The sequence below is a fragment of the Amblyomma mixtum genome, chromosome 1 (assembly GCF_055824585.1).
Source record: "Amblyomma mixtum isolate Tamu chromosome 1, ASM5582458v1, whole genome shotgun sequence".
In the NCBI taxonomy this organism is placed as follows: Eukaryota; Metazoa; Arthropoda; class Arachnida; order Ixodida; family Ixodidae; genus Amblyomma; species Amblyomma mixtum.
This window is the reverse complement of record NC_143012.1, coordinates 161,471,001-161,488,486: the sequence shown is the minus strand read 5'-3', so window position 1 is coordinate 161,488,486 and position 17,486 is coordinate 161,471,001. Positions and strand designations below refer to the sequence as shown.

Here is a 17,486-nt window from a genome sequence, read left to right as displayed (position 1 = left end):
CAAATATTCGAAAGGGTTTTTTCTATCTAAGAAAGAGTTTAAAAATTATTTCTGTAACCTCAACTGAACTCCTACGTTTAACCCTGATTTTTTTGTGTCTTGCCATAGTTTTAAACTAATTGTCCTTTGGCCTTGTGCTTCCATGTCAACAAATGATTTTTCTTTTTCTTTTTATTGTCCCACTGTGCTTCAGGTGTATGTATGCTTTGGAACCTGCTTCATTACCTATATATTTTCAATGTGATTTTTGATGGCCGCAGTATCTTTTGTTAATATATGTCGACTGCTTTCTTATAAGGTGGCCCCTGGACCTTCATCAAGTTGCTCTGTGGAACTATTAGTCCAGTGGATCATTCAGAATTTGTATTTGTACCACTCTGGAAAATAAACGAATTGAATTGAATTAGTTACCGGGGATATATCTTCAGAAAGTCCAGCCCTGTAGCAATTGCCTGGGTTATGACATGGCTGACTATGAAAGCAGAAGTGACAGATGCTTACCCATTCACGGCACGGCGACTACGATTGCGCAGTCGCCTCTTCAAATCTTTTTTTTTAATCGTCTAGCGCTGTTTTCACAAGCCCGGCTGGGAGCCAACAATGCCTGAAATCCCTGCTGTAGAGAATCGCTAAGCTATTTTGTGTTTGCAAAAAAGACCGCTTATTCATGACAAGAAATAATGATGGTCGTTGCGAACCTCTACGGTGAGCCTGGGAATTGCTGTCTTGTGCTGTCACTTATTTCGTTTCTGACATGTTGGAATGGTTTACTACAGAACGCTATAAGATAGTTTTCGTGCTGGGAACAACTTAGAATTTTAAGAAAAATAATTATTAGCGCATAGTTGCGTTTGGCAGAAAGACAAAGCTGTTCTTTCACCAGCTGGCTATTTCGCTAGTTATTTCGGAACTAAATAAGAACCCCTCTGTTCCGGCCAATTTATCCTATGGTTCTGTTTCCTGGTGCTTTACGTCGCATGTCTTGAGGCATTGTTATTTTTGGAAAAAAAGCTACAAAAAATAGTGCACAACACTAATACATCGCTCTGCACTGCACGCAGGCATGAATCCAATGTAGAGAAAGAAGACGCCGCCGTGAGCTTGGTGCGGAACCTTCTGAAAGCAACACTAGGCGACCAAAATCCGGGCAAGAAGTTCCAACCGGCCACAAAATGGCAAATCCACCTTTTCAGCCTCCGGCCGCCTTGAACGGTGAATTGGTTAATATTCTGCAACAATTAAATGACCTATTGCAAGCTCTTCAAGCTCTTGGTGGTCAACTCAACGCCTCAAAGGAACACCCCCACCTGTTCGGCGACACAACCCATTCCACCCAGGCCAGGTTCAAGGATCCGAGCGCGCCGAGAGGTGCACGCCACAGCCAGGTGCGCCAAAACCTTCGTCCGCCGAATTGGAACCGCTTGCCGCTACCAGTGTTCGAGAAGAACTTGTACAGGCAGCATTTATCGACTATACAGTGGTCACCAGCCGACGTGGACGCCTACCGTAAGGCGAACGAGGTTTTGGTACGAGGGCGCAGTGTCCCAAAGCCTTTGTTCCACATGAATGAAGTTATTTTGCCGGAAGACCTGACGGAAGCCATCCAGGCGCTCGAGTATGGCTCCCTCTCCAGACTCCAGGCCCAGTGCTGGCCAGTGGCCCTCAGCGGCAGGGACCTCCTCGCCGTTGTCAACGACGGACGTGAGGGAAAGGTGCTTGGCTACCTGCTCCCGGCCATCGTTCACCTTCGACACCAGCGACCAACTGAGCCCTACGAAGGACCAATAGTCCTTGTGCTGGCCGAATCACGTGAGTCTGTCCGACATGTAGAGAAGGCCGTCCGTCACCTGGAGAGGTACACGCGGCTTCGAGTCACGTGGCTTTTATCAGGTTCCCCGAGGGAACAACAGCTGAAGCAGTTGAAGGAAGGAGCCGCGATTTGCGTCGCTACGCCTGGACGCCTTGTATCCTTCATGGAAGACTGTAAAGTCAACCTACGCCGGTGCACTTATCTAGTGGTGGACGGTGCAGACCGCCTGGTGGCTATGGGCTTCGAGAAAGAGCTTCGCGCCATTGCGGACAACATCCGGCCTGATCGCCAGACTCTCATGTGGAGTGCCAGTCAGTCGTTTGAAATGGAGCGTGTCGCCGAAGAATTGCTAACAGACCACATCACGGTCACAATCGGAGCGTCAAAAGCGTGCCAAGCCCAGGCAGTTGAGCAGGTTGTCTTGGTTTGCGAGGATAATGAAAAGGAGAATGCACTTATCACCCTCTTACAGGACATACTAAGTGAAGAGGGCGACCAGGTCATCGTGTACGTCCTAACGAGGCGGACAGTGGATGATTTATTGCTGAAGATGAATAGCAAGAACTTTCTTGCGGTTGGCATCCACGGCAAGAAGACGGAGGAAGAAAGGACTTGGGCGCTGAGTGCTTTCCGGTTTCGCAAGGTGCCAGTGCTTGTGGCGACTGACGCGGCTGCGCTGGGAATGGACGCCAACGGCGTTCGCTTCGTGGTGAACTACGACTACCCCCGCAACGCAGAGGAGTATGCTCACCGCGTCAGGCTAGCCGCTCGCGCTGACGGGACTGGCATAGCGTACACTTTCCTTGCACCCACCGACAACCGCCGTGCCAAGGAATTGGTTTGTCTTCTCTGCGAGGCAAACCAAGCTATTCCGCCCGAGCTGTTAAACATTGCCAAAAAGAAGGCACCTATAGCAACAGCAAGTACGGCCCGCCCCACCTAGCAAACTATTGGATGACGGGCCTTCCGCTGTAAGATCATGGTAGGCTTAGACTTCGAAGTTTCAGTAGTGAGAGGAAAAAGACATTCCTGCTCATTGTTCCCCGTGACCACTCCGCACCTCTTGATTGGTTTTCTTCGAACTTGAAAAGAATAAAGACAAAATTGAAAGAAAACGCAAGCAACCCAGCTATTGATCACTTCGCTCAAAGAAGCTCCTGGTAAAGCCAGAACTAGTCGATGTCACTGACAATGCTTAGCCTGCTGTAAGGCCTGAATGTTATCACATGATCTGAGAACTAAACTAGCGGATCCGAATTTCTTTTCAACTGATGTTTATGAAAACCCTCTTGACGCGCATTAACTGCCGATTGAAAACAAACTGGAGGGCCCAGTGATGATGAGTGGCATCTTACAGCCATTGTGACGATGCACGGTATTCGACTTATTCAATGCTAAAAACGCCGATTATTGTTCTTTGTGGCGCGTTTTTCCTCCTATGTATTGAGAGCACTTTTGTTGGAGTGCATACGACCAATATATTGTTAATTTGTTTCCTGTACAGTAATTTATGGATTTAGAGGACTGCAAGTATACACTTCTTCATACGTAGCGTACAAAGCTGCTTAGGCTGAGGAGCGTAGCACGGTTGCTTTTGCCACAAGAAAATTAGTGCACAAGGCTAGTCAAGAGAATAAAGTGGCAAATACTGGGAACACAATTATAATAATTAGGATTTCATAGATGGTATCTGAATATAAAAAGTTTATGCATGTTAACAGCTGCATTATTGAAAGTCTTTTACTTCTGGTATCCGTCTTAATTCTTGTCAAGATTTAGGTCTCCGGATAGCCGACACTAAGAAAATGGCGTCTTCCTCTTGGACCGGAGGCGCATCGCCTGCTCGCTTGTTTTCGAAGATGTGTTCAGTGCAGTTTTCAAGGCAGTGCAAGCGACTTATCGTCAACTTCTGTGCAGCGACAAGGACTCACTTCCCGGAGATGTCAGTCCGCGCGCGCGAGAGAGAAACATGTGTCAGTAAGAAGATAGTGATCCGTGCAATTCTTGACATTGTGAGTGCCGATGCGGAAGTATCCACGCGCACTGTCGCGAAGTACAAGATGGAATTGCTCTCCGGGCGACCAACCTCACCGAAGAAGCGGCCTCACAAAGTGACTCTGTCAAGCTCGGGTTGTGTCAAGCACAACAGCTTTATGCTACACTCTGATCGTTCGAAGGTGCATGGTATGTACTCCGAAAAAGAAATTCCAACGCTCTGTAAAATTTTTAACGCTGTTAACGAGGACTTGCCGCAGCTCAGAAAGACGACGCTGTGGAGGCTGTTGCATGACATCGGCTTCAGTTGTGAGAAAAGGAAACGAAAACTGGCGCCCATCGAGCGCGACGACATCATTGCCTGGCGTCGGAGGTACTTCAGAGCTATTAGGAATTCTGGAAACTGGGCCGGCAAGCCGCATGATTTATATTTTTGTGCATGAAATGTTCAGAATATTTTTACCGGACTGCCGCGGCGGTTAAGTGGTAGTGGTGCCCGGCTGCTCCCCCGACAGACGCGCGTTCGATCTACACTGTGACGGTCGCACTTCGATGGAAGCGAAATGCTATAGAGGCCTGTGTGCTGTGAAATTTCAGTGCAAGTTAAACAACCCCAGATGGCCGAAATTACCCGGAGTCTTCCTCTACGGCAACCCTCATAGCCTAAGTCACTGCGGGACGCTAAACCCCCGTCACCAAACGGAGTTTTCTCGAGTTTTGAAGGTAGAAGTAAAGAAAGAAATGCGCAAACGAGACGCTTTTATTTTTACCTTCGATCATACACATCGTCTCGCGCTGCTCGATGTTGACAAAATAATTCTTATAAAAAAAATTTCCTGACTGCGTTTCGAAACCAGACCGTTGGAACGCGTTGCTCCGCCCGGCGCGCGCCTCATAGCACTCAGCCACGAAGCGAGACGAACAGATGCAATTTCTTTATATTTTACTGCCGGCTACGTACGTAGCCTTCACCGAATTGCACGCGATGTATGAAACGGAATGTAGTTGTTGCTGAGTGCTTGCCTTTGATTCTCCTTCCAGGTGTGACGAAGTTGTGGCGCAGGGCATTTTATCTGACAAGGACTCCGAGATAAGGCGAAGCTGATAGTGTTCCTCTTGCACTTCGTGATAGCCAAATCAAAGGTGCACCGCACGCAGTACCTGGCTCAGGCGAGAGAGGGAGAATTTTCGTACGTATCACCGTATGTGTGGACAGTAGCGCAGGGTTAGTAATTTTGGAGAGGGCATTTTAGAACACGGGTGGGCTACGAGAGTTCTGTCAGAAAGGGCCCGTGGACTGGTCCTTTCGGCGACAAGCTGACGTGCAACAATCAGTAGTCCTTCTCTAGGCTAAATGCGGAAGAGATTAACCCTTAGAGCTGAACAAATCATCTCTTAGGGTTTAACTGTTCGTCCGAAGGGAGAGTAGCCGACAGGTGTAAGCGTTCGCTCGAATATAGTAACGGCTCAGAGATGACAAAAAAAAAAAACATTCATGCACCTTGCGGGTTTGGGGTTGCGTTTATTATGTCACCTCGGAGAGGCCCAGTTGCGATGACTGACCTTTCATTGTATTCAGGCGTAGCCAGCACCAACAGAGCGGAGCAACTTCGTCGTCTTCATGCACGGCGTACTGTCGGCGCATGCCGGTAGCGGAAACCGTGACAGTTGGTACACTACACGGTAATCAAACCGCTGCCTCGTCCGCTGAGAGCCAGGCGCTGTCATTTAGGGTGCTGATTTTTTTTCTCCTTAACACGGTATTTATTACAGTGATATAATGCTCTACGTACTTTCAGGAACAAATAGGCAGTTGAAACAAGGCAGGAACAAGGCAGTTGAAAGAACAGCAAATTAAAGTTTTAGCCGAGAGAAGCTCAATGCTAGCGCAAGTTCAATTCACTTCGACACGCGAAAGCTGTGCGTTAGAACTATTACAAAAAATATCAATCAATCAATCAATCAATCAATCAATCAATCAATCAATCAATCAATCAATCAATCAATCAATCAATCAATCAATCAATCAATCAATCAATCAATCAATCAATCAATCAATCAATCAATCAATCAATCAATCAATCAATCAATCAATCAATCAGACATGAACTTGTATGTACAGTACATACCCACGAGATGAGACAAAAGGAAGAAGCTGCTGGCATTCTTCCTGACGAGGCCTCACCCCGGGTCATACATCAAGGACAGAAGGGTGATGAGATTCATTAAACTCAACAAACTCTGTAGTTCAATATACACAGTAGTTGAAAGTTAATGAAGGCACATGGGATTACAAAGAGAAAAGAAAAAGACCACTAACGCTACAGTTCGCAACACGAAAGAAAATATGACAGGAGTAAGGCTATCCCTCTAAACCCTACATATCACAAGTATTTGATGGGTCAGTAGTACGCATGAAGAGCATCTTCATTTTCTTTTTGAAATCACAAGTGGTTTTACTGGTTTCAGTTTCGTCAATTATGGATGGATACACATTGCAAACTGCATAAATTTGGTTATCAATGTGCCTGGTGCCGTAGTTTGTCCGCGCGCGACTGGAAATGAAAGAAGTGACTCGCAGACTATAGCGTATGTTTCTGTTCACGTACTTGTTTCTGAAAGATGTGATGTCCTGCTTTATTTTGTGATAAATATGAACAGCAACAGAAAGCTTATAGCATAATGAGAATGGAGGAACTTGAAGGACTGTAACAAGCAGTCGCCCGAGGAAGGATTAGGAGAACATGCGCGCAGAACTCTTTTTTTGTAATGAAAATAATCTGGCTGTGGAGTTTTGTTGCAAGTGCCCAAATTAAATTGCAATGCATCAGTTGTGAATGGATCAGGGCAAAATACAACTGCTTTTTAGCCTGTACGGGCAACAAGTACCTGATGCGATTTATCACACCAATAGATCGAGCTACACGTAAACGGACGTGATTTACATGGTCACACCAGCCTAGATCACTACGAAAGATTACGCCCAGGAATTTACAAGAATTTACGGATTCAATCAATACATTGTTGAATTGGAGTTGGATTAGATAATCTAGAGGCTTATTTTTGGGACGGAAAATGATAGACTTTGTTTTCTTAACATTCAGTTCCAATTTGTTGACTGCAAGCCACAACATAAGTTCATATCGCTGTCGCTTCATTTCCTGGGGCTAATATTTTTTTGTTGGCTATTGGTTTCTCTTGTTCGCGTTTAAATTGTTGCTGACTGTTCATGTACCATTACCAATCCTTACCAACACATCAATAGAAATGAGGCAAGGTCACGCATGCCACCAAAAGAGCACCACTGTGGTTTGAAGTGCGACTCAGCTTCCCAAAAACTTGGGCTATACACGGTGACTTCTTACAGGTTTTTATTTTAAAAACTGTGGGAGATACGTCGATGCGGTCTGTCGAACTGGATTGCACAGCCAGGCGGGAATTATGAACGTCGTGTGGATCAAGGATTAGACTACTAGTAACTTAAATTGACTAATATTTTTTTTTGAATTGTGAAATTGATAGCCGTTAACGTGGAAGGTAAGTCCTGTTTTTAGATTTTCTTGATTGGCAGTGTGGTTAGAAAAATCGCACGTCAACAGTACGCATTTGAAAAGCCATTGAGCCGGGCTTTCTGCAATACATATTTATAAAATGGCCTCCCTCGCTCTTATTATGCACGAAATACAAGCGCAGTTGATGTATTTTCCTGTTGTTATTATGTGAGATCAATACACACAAACTTGAATGGACCCTTAGTCCGTTTTGGTATTGATTAGTGTCCAAATGCTACATAATTACGAAAGTAATGGCAGACTTTGAACGAAATACAAAAACATGTTAAATACTGCAGTCATGGTATAGAAAATGTGCGAAAATGCACAGATATAGGGGAAAAAATAAGTTCAGAAAAAGTGCTAAATATAAGTTTATAAATCAGTAATTCTAACTCATGCATAATCACTCGCACAGTTCCGGGCAGTCAAGGAAATAGGTTTAAGTAAAGTTGAAAAATCATGTTCGAGTTTGATGCCATCCGGAACCTCATTCCATATCAGTGCAGCATTGTAATCTAATAGCCTATGAGCATAAGTTTGCGGCATGGTGGTGGGTTAAATCTATTATTAGTAGCGGCTCTTGTTTGTGTCATTGGGGATCTAAGCAAATAGGCATGGGATCATTACTTCTAAGTAGTGTGTTTATTACTTGAAGTAGTAAAGTGGAAAGTTGGACGAGTTGAACAATATCCATGATGTTCCGTTTCGTTTATGGGGGTTTAAAGACCGAAAGCGACTCATGCTATGAGGGACGCCGTAGTGAACGTCTCCGGAAATTTCGACCACCTGGGGTTCTTTAACATGCACTGACATCGCACAGTATACGGGCGTCTAGAATTCTGCCCCCATAGAAATTCGACCGCCGCAGATGGGATCGAACCCGCGTCTTTTGGGTCAGCAGCCGAGTGCCATAACTACTGAGCCACCACGGTGGCGTCTTATTCATGATGTAGTTAGTGCCAAAAACGAGGACCAATGTGCACGTGTTGTGTCTTTCTCCCACCTTGGCGCACGTTCTTGGTGCTAACTACATCATGAATTTATTACTTGAGCTATCTTTAGTTTTTATGGAACTGACAAAGCTAATAACCGCAGTTCAGTTCTTGAAAGAATAGCCGGCTAGGAGCATTTGCCTTCGCGAAGATTATGGTGCGGACGGCATGTTTCTGCAAGTGAATAATTCGTTCCAAATGCTATATAAGTACTGACCCATGTGTCAGGCAGTAGCATGAATTACCTTGCACAGACAAGAAATAGAATACCCGCAAAATCTGTCGGCGCAAACAATCGCTTCCCCTTAAGATATGAGAGCCGTACGTTAATTTAGAGCAGACTTATTGAGTTTGTTTAATTCAGCGGATATCAGAATCAAGGACGGCAACCAAATACTTGGTGCGGGGGACATTGTGCAAATATGTACCATTCATGAGTAGAGTTAAATGGTCACAAGTAATCTTTTATTACGAAAGCAATACTGCTTGCACTTTCAGCCCGTCGAGTAGCGAGGCGCGGCCTAACTCCTGCTCCTGCCACGCGCGGCGCGCTTAGCGGTCTGACGTCACAGCTGCAAGAGTGGGGCTCCAACTTGCGCCGTTGCGTAGCGAGGCCGCAGCTACCAAGCGCGGCCTAACTCCCGCTCCTGCCGCGCGCGGCGCGCTTAGCGGTCGGTTCGGGTGTCCACCGAGATGACAGAGAATCACTGCGCCATTTTCTTTCCTCAAAAAGCGGTGCGTTCAAAGGGCAAGGCATGGCGCAGTAATTCTCTGTCATCTCGGTGGGCACCCGAACCACAGGAAGGGAGGAACGCCACCACCCGTTCGGCGCGATGCCTTGCCCTTTGAACGCAACGCTTTTTGAGGAAAGGAAATTCTCTGTCATTTCGGTGGACCCCCAAACCGCACCGTACAGGAAGGGAGGAAGTGGAAGTGGAGGAAGAGGGAAGCTTCTAGACAATCATCCGTTAGCGTCAGCCGCTCGTTTTGGCGACCGAGGCACGCATAAATCTCCCAGCACGTGGGGGCTCTCGTGTGGTGAGTATAATGCCATGTAAAAGAAATGGGCAAAACTTTCATAAATAAGCTTTACTAAGAGCACTACCAAGACACGCCACCAGGCGAACCAGGCGCAGCCAGGGCTATTGCTTTCGCAACTTACCGGGCTTAACCAAGCTAAGCCTCTGCCTATTTTTTTTTCTTTAGTGAAAGATTCTCTACTTGTGTTAGTCGATTGTTTGCGAACCACTGCGGAATATCACCAAGTTCCTCGTTAATATTTACCGTCGAGTTCCTCTGCTGTGTCGCCTGTAGAAAAGCGCGCAGTAGCATCGACGTATATAACAGCCTCAGAATAGTTCACAAATATTGGGAAGTCATTAATATACATTTAAAAAAGGAGGGGCACGAGTACAAAGCTTTGCGGCACGCCTATTGTGATTTTGCTAATTGCTGTAATATAGATTTTAACAGTTAGGCATTGCACCATCCGGAAAGGTAACTCTTGATTAAATGATACATTTTTCAACTTAACTATCAGTTCCCGTTTTCTGTAATAATACTGAATTTTCAACCATGTAAAAACCCTCTGATATATCTATTATCTAATATATCTATATATCTAAATATATATATATATCTAATATATAATATATATATATATATCTAATATATCTAATATATAATATATATATATATAATATATATATATATCTGATATATCTATATATCTAAACTACGGAGCTAATTTGTTACATAGTTCGGTATTTATGAGCTGCGTTAGGACCAGAACTGCCTTTGAAGTGGATATTTGTGGTCGGAAATCATGTTGGTTGCGGCGGAGGATGCTGTACTTGAATACTGTACAGCTTTAATGCTGTACTGTTAATAGGTTCAGTATTCAAATATATTGCACATTTTCCAACCCTGCAGTAAAGCCTTTGCCCTGCAGTGATCGTAATCAAGCTGAGGACGATGATGACCGAAATTGGCGTATAGTTTTTAGTATGGGTTGCTCTCGGTCTTTACAAACAGACAACTTCAGCGGCTCTGAGTTCACGAGTAGACACTCCACTTTCCAGTGGGTTTCTAAAAAGGTGCAACAAATGAGCACCTAAGATATTGTCACGTTGTAGTGACGGCAGTCCAGGAATCAGGAAGTCAGCAACAAGACTTGCAAACGAAGCTCTTTATTTGGGCTGACTTGCTCCCGCCAAAGAACTGAATCACTCGGCGGCGGCGTAAGCAACAAACGTCTCATCAGTCGTCGAAAAACGAATTCCTGCAACTCGCGGCATCGCTCAATTTACAGCCTGCAAGGAAACTTTGAGATTACAGGACAAGGTCATCTACAGTATTTGGAAAAACGTAGATGGAGCTCTTCATGGCTGTGACCAATCGAGATTAGTCCGGTCGCTTCTCGCGTCACGAACAAAAGTGACAACGCTCCGTTCCTACGGCCTTGAGCGCGGACGAACAGACACTACAACGATACGTGGCAATATCAATATTATTTTTATAAGCGTCACAGATACTGTGGCCAGACCTGCCGCCATGGCTACTGAGGCTGCTGGCTGCTGATACTGTTTGTTCCATAGATACGTCAGGCAATTCTGAAGTATTGTTCACCCGAGTATTCATCAATGTGAATCTGTTACGCGAACGATGGCCCTGTAGAGGCGAAACGGGCATTAAATAATTCAGTTATGTCTGTTGTCAGCTGATTCAGGCAAAACATCCACTTGAACGAAGGCCGATTGCGTCGTTGACTATGTTGTACATTTTTATCGTATTTTTCCGAGTCTGCTCTACAAGTGGCGATCATATACTTTTTTCCTGTCCCTCATAAAAGAGACAAATAGGTTGCGGTAACGCCCCAAACTGCCTTGATCATAGTCCTTTTATCTTAATTGCTTCCATTTATGGCGCCATTTGTCCACTTCTATAAATATATTAAGATATCAATCGTGATCCAGGGGCATGCAGGCTGGCTCTCTTTTTTAGTGGACAGCGCAGAGCTTCGTTTAATAGTGGTGTTCAGAAGAGCTAGGTATTATTTGAACTCGGTACTGAGGTCCTTGCCAAAGGCAGAAGTAAAATTGTTTTGTACTTGTATTCTGCGCATAAAGGCGTAATTTATCTTTGAAAGCATTTTGCTCTGAGGTGTCTGTCTTTGCCTATGCAGATCTTTCTCAACTGCGTAGTGACATCAATTAAAGTGCTTTTGGGGTAATCGTTATATGGGTTGAGTCAGAGATGAGGTTGCGCCAAGCAAACCATTCAAGATGTATAAGCAGCTAATTAATTTATGCGACAAAGACAACTCCACAAGCTTTGAAATGCGTATTTACAGCGTAGGGTATTTCGAAACACAATGCCGATTAAGAAAATTTAATAACAGGGCTCACCTTCGATGGTGATGGCCTTTAAATTCAAAATATAATCTTGCCTCTGTAATGAAAACTAAAAATGTTTGTTAGTTAAGTTAAATTAGTCACCTAATTGTTGATTCATATGAGGTACTCATGGTCAACCTGGCTGTGCAATCCAGCATCAATAGACCATACCGACGAATCTGTGACAGTTTTTAAAGTAAAACTATGTAAAGGTTAGAAAAAGTCACCTTGTACATGATGCATGGAAGAGGTTAGTGCCCAGCCAAGATTTAGCGAAAGTATTACTATTTGCTGTGCAAGCTGTTGCCGTTTTAGTGTGATACGTTTCCCTAGCAGGCGCTGGTAACGGCGCTCTTCTGGCAATAAATCGGATCGAGTCACGTGTGCACTGGCGCAGATTATGGCGCAGCCGGTGTTGCCCTGTTAGTGGCAGCGTTCACCCGATGCCTTGAACCCGAGTGCCGTGAACCGATTTACAGGTGGATGTCGGCCACGGGTGCCCGTCCCAGAGGTATGAAGGAGGAGGCCGAGAATACAAACAATTTATACCTGAGGAATCGGAGAACTATATATTGTAAAATTTAAAGGGGAGCTTTCCGTAAGATGGATGTGTTTCCATTGCGAATGAAACATGATCTAGTAGGCGAGAGGGTTAGACCCAGATGTGGGAGGCGAGACTTCAAGACATCCGGCGCGTGCAGCAGGCTGATGGTTAGACGCATCTGGGTGACAGCATCACAAGGTTATGTAATCGGCGTACGAAAGCACGCGGACAGAAGGGATGGTTTCTAGTGCTCGAACAAGAGGAATAAAAGCCACATTGAATAATGTGAGAACGAGAACAGAGCCCTGGGGCACCCTTCTATTGGAAGTGAAGTTACCAAAGGTTTTCCGCGGACGCGTACACTGAAGGTTCGGTTTGCTAAAAAGGCATGAATGGAGAGAAAGAACCGGTTAGGGAGACTAAGATTTTAAGGGAAGGCAATTATGGCACAGAGAAGGATGTTATCATATGCTTTTTTTTATGTCTGTAGCAATCACGGTTCGAACAAGGTGACTCTGTGGAGAGTGGTGAAGCATGTGAGCAGCTCAAGTAGCAAGACCGTCTTCCGTTTCAACTTGTGGGTGGAAGCCGATTTTAGAATTTAGGTAACAATAATGGAATTCCATGGTTAGACTGGCTGCCTTTTGCATTGTACTCCGTTCTTCTGTTGGCGAATGCCATCGTCCATTTTATTTGTATGGAAACTATTTCATTACATTCATACGTATAGAAATATAAACGTACTTGGTTGCTAGAGGTAAAAGGCGAAGTTGAGAGACGGTTCCTTTAGCTAGAGATTTATTTCGAGTCCACGTTTCGGATAGGGATGGTGATGATGATGAAGCTTAATGGCACATACCCACGGCGGGGGATTGGCCAGTGTGCGTAGCGCATACAGAGCCTGTCCTTTTTCATGCCTGAGGTTTGTGACAAGGCAGGACAGTGCAAGCTACACAGGGACAAGTAGACCAGACACACACAGCGCTGTGTGTGTCTCGTCTACTTTCTTGTCCCTGTGTAGCTTGCGCTGTTTTGCCTTGTGATGAACCAACCAGCCCGCAATGTGTCATGTAAGTTGAGGTCATGTGGTTCTTCCTTCTCTTCTCGAGGCGCTGGAGGAGGAGGAGGAGGAGGGAAAACTTTATTTACAGTAATGGTTTTTCCTGCGGTTTGGGGGCTTCTTCAGAGACGTCTTGGTTCTACCCCCAGGAGCCTTCTCTGTCGAAGTCGCCCGCCTCTAATCAGTGGTCGGTTGCCCTCAGTCCAGGGCTCCGCTGGCCACTGCCGCCCGTTGAGCTCGCTGTACCAGACCTTGTTGGTCTTCGCAGCGGTCGCTGGACAGCAGAGTCTCCCACTGCTGCGCACTCGGGTTTTGTATTTTGGGGACCACGTCTATGTTTTGGCAGGCCCATGTGATGTGGTATAGTGTAGGTTTTTCGTCGCACCAGGGACATTTGTTCGTGTATATCGTAGGGTGCATTTTGTTTAGTATATGTAGGTTTGGGAAAGAGCCTGTTTGTAATTGTCTCCAAGTGACAGCTTCCTCTCTGCTGAGAGATTTGTGCGGTGGGGGATATCGCATTCTTCTGCCTCTATAGTTTTGTAGTATGGCCGAGTATTCCCTGGGTGCTGGCGCGAGTTCCGCGGTCTCGTCGGAAGCTCGGAAAGTAATGTATCCTCGAGCTATCCTGTCGGCCTCTCGGTTCCCTGCAACCCCCGTGTGCCCCGGTACCCACACAATTTTGTGTAGGATCTTGTCGTTTTGTTCTTCGAGGCGCTGGAGTCTTCATAGATGTCAGACACAAAAACAGCAAGCGAACGGATGCGGCAAAGAAGCAAAGCTATAAAGGAGAAGAAAAATGAGAATTTAATTAGAATTTAAATAAGATTGATTAAAGTCAGGTTTGCTTTGATTTATTGAATTTAACATCCCAAGCAACTCAGGCAATGAGGGACGCCGTAGTGGAGGGCTCCGGGCAATTTCGACCCCCTGGGCGTCTTTACGTGCACTGATATCGCATAGTACAAAGGAGAAAACGGATCCGAAACGACGACTTGCGTATTTTGCGTACGGTACTCTACCAATTGAGCTATAGTGCGGCGTACTACTCTTATCTCGAGTGTATTCATCGTACTAATAAATTCGAGTTTTCCCCCGTCTTGAAAAGACAAATTAAAAAATCACGTGTAATGAAGGGCGACTTACAAGGCACTGTGTCGCGAACTGCCAGTACAGTCGAGATCGAGTCCAGCTGCAGTGATCAGTCCAGAGGACGCACGAGCGTCGGAGTGAGTGAGTGAAGACACTTTATTTCCGCCAGAAGAAGACCCGTGCCCCTCCGGGTCCGCACGCAGGCGTCCGGGGAGGGGCAGCGTCGCAGCTGGAAGACTAGCAACGGTATAGTCGCGCAGCTTCTGCTGCCAGGCGGGTAGCGTATCGTTGTATGCTAAGGTCGGCACTTCTGCATACTCAGAAGAGCGTCGGAGTGTTCAGAGCTTGTCGTCTTCTTCCTTAAGCGCCAGCCACTAAAAGTTCCGGAGCGGAAGGCCTTTGTTAGAACTTCCCCAGGGCATAAAGGTGCCATCCTGGCGGTTTAGTTTGATGTGACGACTTTGGGGTTGTATTATGGTTTGAGGTGGTTTTGTGTGTACAGTTTCACGGCCTCGGCGTCGGTCATCAGTGGGTGGCGTAAGGGGTTCGATGATGTGATTGACGCGGGATGTTTGCTAAGAATGAGGTAGGGGCCATGGTACTTCCTAAGAAGTTTGGAGGAAAGACCGGGACTTGAGGAAGGTATCCATAACCAGACTAAACAGTCAGGAATGTAAGCGGAAAGAAGTACTGAATGATCACGGGTGCTTTTCTGCCACTGCTGGGCGCGATTAGTGAAGGACCCGGGCAAGCTGGCGGCATTCTTCGGCATAAGTTGCGGCTTGGGAAGGAGGCGTAAATTCACGTTGGTATGGTAGAATGGTGACCATTGTACAAGTAGGCTCACGTTCGTACAGGAGAATGTATGGAGAGAATCCCGGAGTGGTTTGAGCAGCGGAGTTATAAGCATATAGGTGATGAAAGGTAGAACCCGGTCACAGCTGCAGCGATCGGAAGCAATACATGGCCAGCAAGTCCCCGAGGCTGCGGTTAAAAGACGCTCAGCCATGCCATTTGTCTGCGGAAGGTAGGCGGAGGAGGACTGGTGAGTAATGTTGGAGCCCTGTAGGACAGCTTCTACAACTAAATAGAGGAAGGCGGGACCTGTATCACTCAGCAACTCTTTGGCAGCACCGTGGCAAAGAATGATACGATGCAGGATGAAGGAAGCAATGTTGTGGGCTGTACCAGGTTGTAAAGGCCATGTTTCGGTGTAGCATGTAAGACGATCGATGCCAACGATGATCCACCGTTTGCGATTTGTGTGCTTGGAAAAAGGGCGGTAAATATCAATGCCAACATGCTCGAATGCCTGTGATGGGCACGGCAGCGGCAGCAGACGAGCGGCGGGTAGGCGAGATGGTTTTTTTCGGTGTTGGCATTAGGGGCAGGACTGGACGAACTGGCTAACATAACTGTACATCCCTAGCCAGTAGTACCGATGTCGCAGGAGAGTGAAGGTCTTCAATAAGCCGGCGTGCGCGCACTGGGGATCATCGTGGTAGTGGGAGCAAATTACGGAGCGCAGGTGGGTCGGAATGGCAAGCAGCCACTGGCAAAGATAGAGAAGCTAGTTTCGACGATAAAGAACGCGCCTCTGATGGCGAAAAGACGGGACTGGCGACGGAGAGCACGTGAAGGAGGTGGCGACGGTGGGCCAGAAAAGATATCTTAGACGGAAGTGATCCATGAGTCTCTTCATTGCTCGGAAGACATATCAGTGGGCTCAATCGACAAAAAATGCAGGGCGAATATACAAGGCACTCCCTCAGATGGAAGAGGGGAATGTGAGAGCGTAACGTCAAAAGGACGGCCTTACAAGTAGGGACAAAGTTTGGCGATTGCCCAAAGGATGGCGAAACACTCCTAGATGACGGAATAGTTCGCTTCAGCCTTTGTTGGTGTCCGACAGCGTACGCGATAGCGTACTGGTCAAAGCCAGGCTTGCGCTCACCCAGTACTGCACCCTGGCCAACACCGCTGGCAACGGGGTCGATTTACGTCAGTGAACGGGGGTCGAAATGACGCAGGATGGGAGGAGTCGTCAGGAAGCGACGGAGTGTCGTAAAGGCTTCATCATAGGCTGGCGACCAGGCCGAAAGGTCGTGACTGAAGAGGAGCTTAGTCAGGGGATCAGTGATAGTGGCGAAATTGCGGACGAAGCGGCGGAAGGAAGAGCAGAGGCCGATGAACCTGCGGACTTCTTTCACAGAAGTGGGCTTTGGAAATTCGGACACAGTGCAGAGCTTTGTCTTGTCTGGGAGAACGCCATCGTATGAAACGACATGCCCGAGAATGGTTAGCTGCCGAAATCCGAAGCGCCACTTCTTTAAATTAAGTTGGAGGCCGTCGTCGGCCAGGCATCGGAGAGTAGTCTCAAGGAGCTGGAGGTGAGACAAAAAATCCGCGTAAAACATCACAACATCGTCAAGGCGCTTTGTTAAAAACTTTGTTAATGAATCTACTGCATCGTTTTGAAAAATACCTCAGTGACGTGGGATCCAAACGAAGTGCACCTCTTTCACCCATCCAGGAATAAAAGACTTTAGTGAGCGGCTCAGCGGCCCATTTGGACTTTCGTGAGTGGCCCATTTGGACTCCAGTGCCGACAAAACAGAGAGGCAATCTGAGAGAAGTATGATCTGGGAGACATTTGGGGGAATCTGTAAGGCAGCCGGCCCAAGAGCCATAAATTCCGATAGAAACTCAAAAACTCCAAGAGAGAGCCTGTTAAAAAATGCCAACCGCTGCCTTCTGCCCAGCCCCGGACGCATCTCCAGCAATCACAGTGTGGTGGGGGAGTGTTTAACCCTTGTCTTCTTCCTTAAGCATTAGTCGTTGAAGGTTCCGGAGGCGAAAGTTCATTAGCCTTTTATCTACTGTTTCTAATGTTCCTGTGCATTTCTTTTTCAAGTTTTTTGCTTTTGTTTTTGTTCTCCGCAGTCCATTCTTATTTTTGTGTTCGACCGTTAGTATTTTTTCTTGGTTGCTTGCGCGCGCATGTCCAACCGACTTTCTTGTTTGTCGTGGGAGGTCCACCTCAG

At 46.5% G+C, this 17,486-nt stretch overlaps 1 pseudogene; it reads left to right on the top strand.

The window, feature by feature from the left end:
- The first annotated feature begins 1,172 nt into the window (after positions 1–1,172).
- On the top strand, positions 1,173–2,753 carry LOC149369550 (putative ATP-dependent RNA helicase DDX5 pseudogene; annotated as a pseudogene).
- The last annotated feature ends 14,733 nt before the right edge of the window (positions 2,754–17,486 follow it).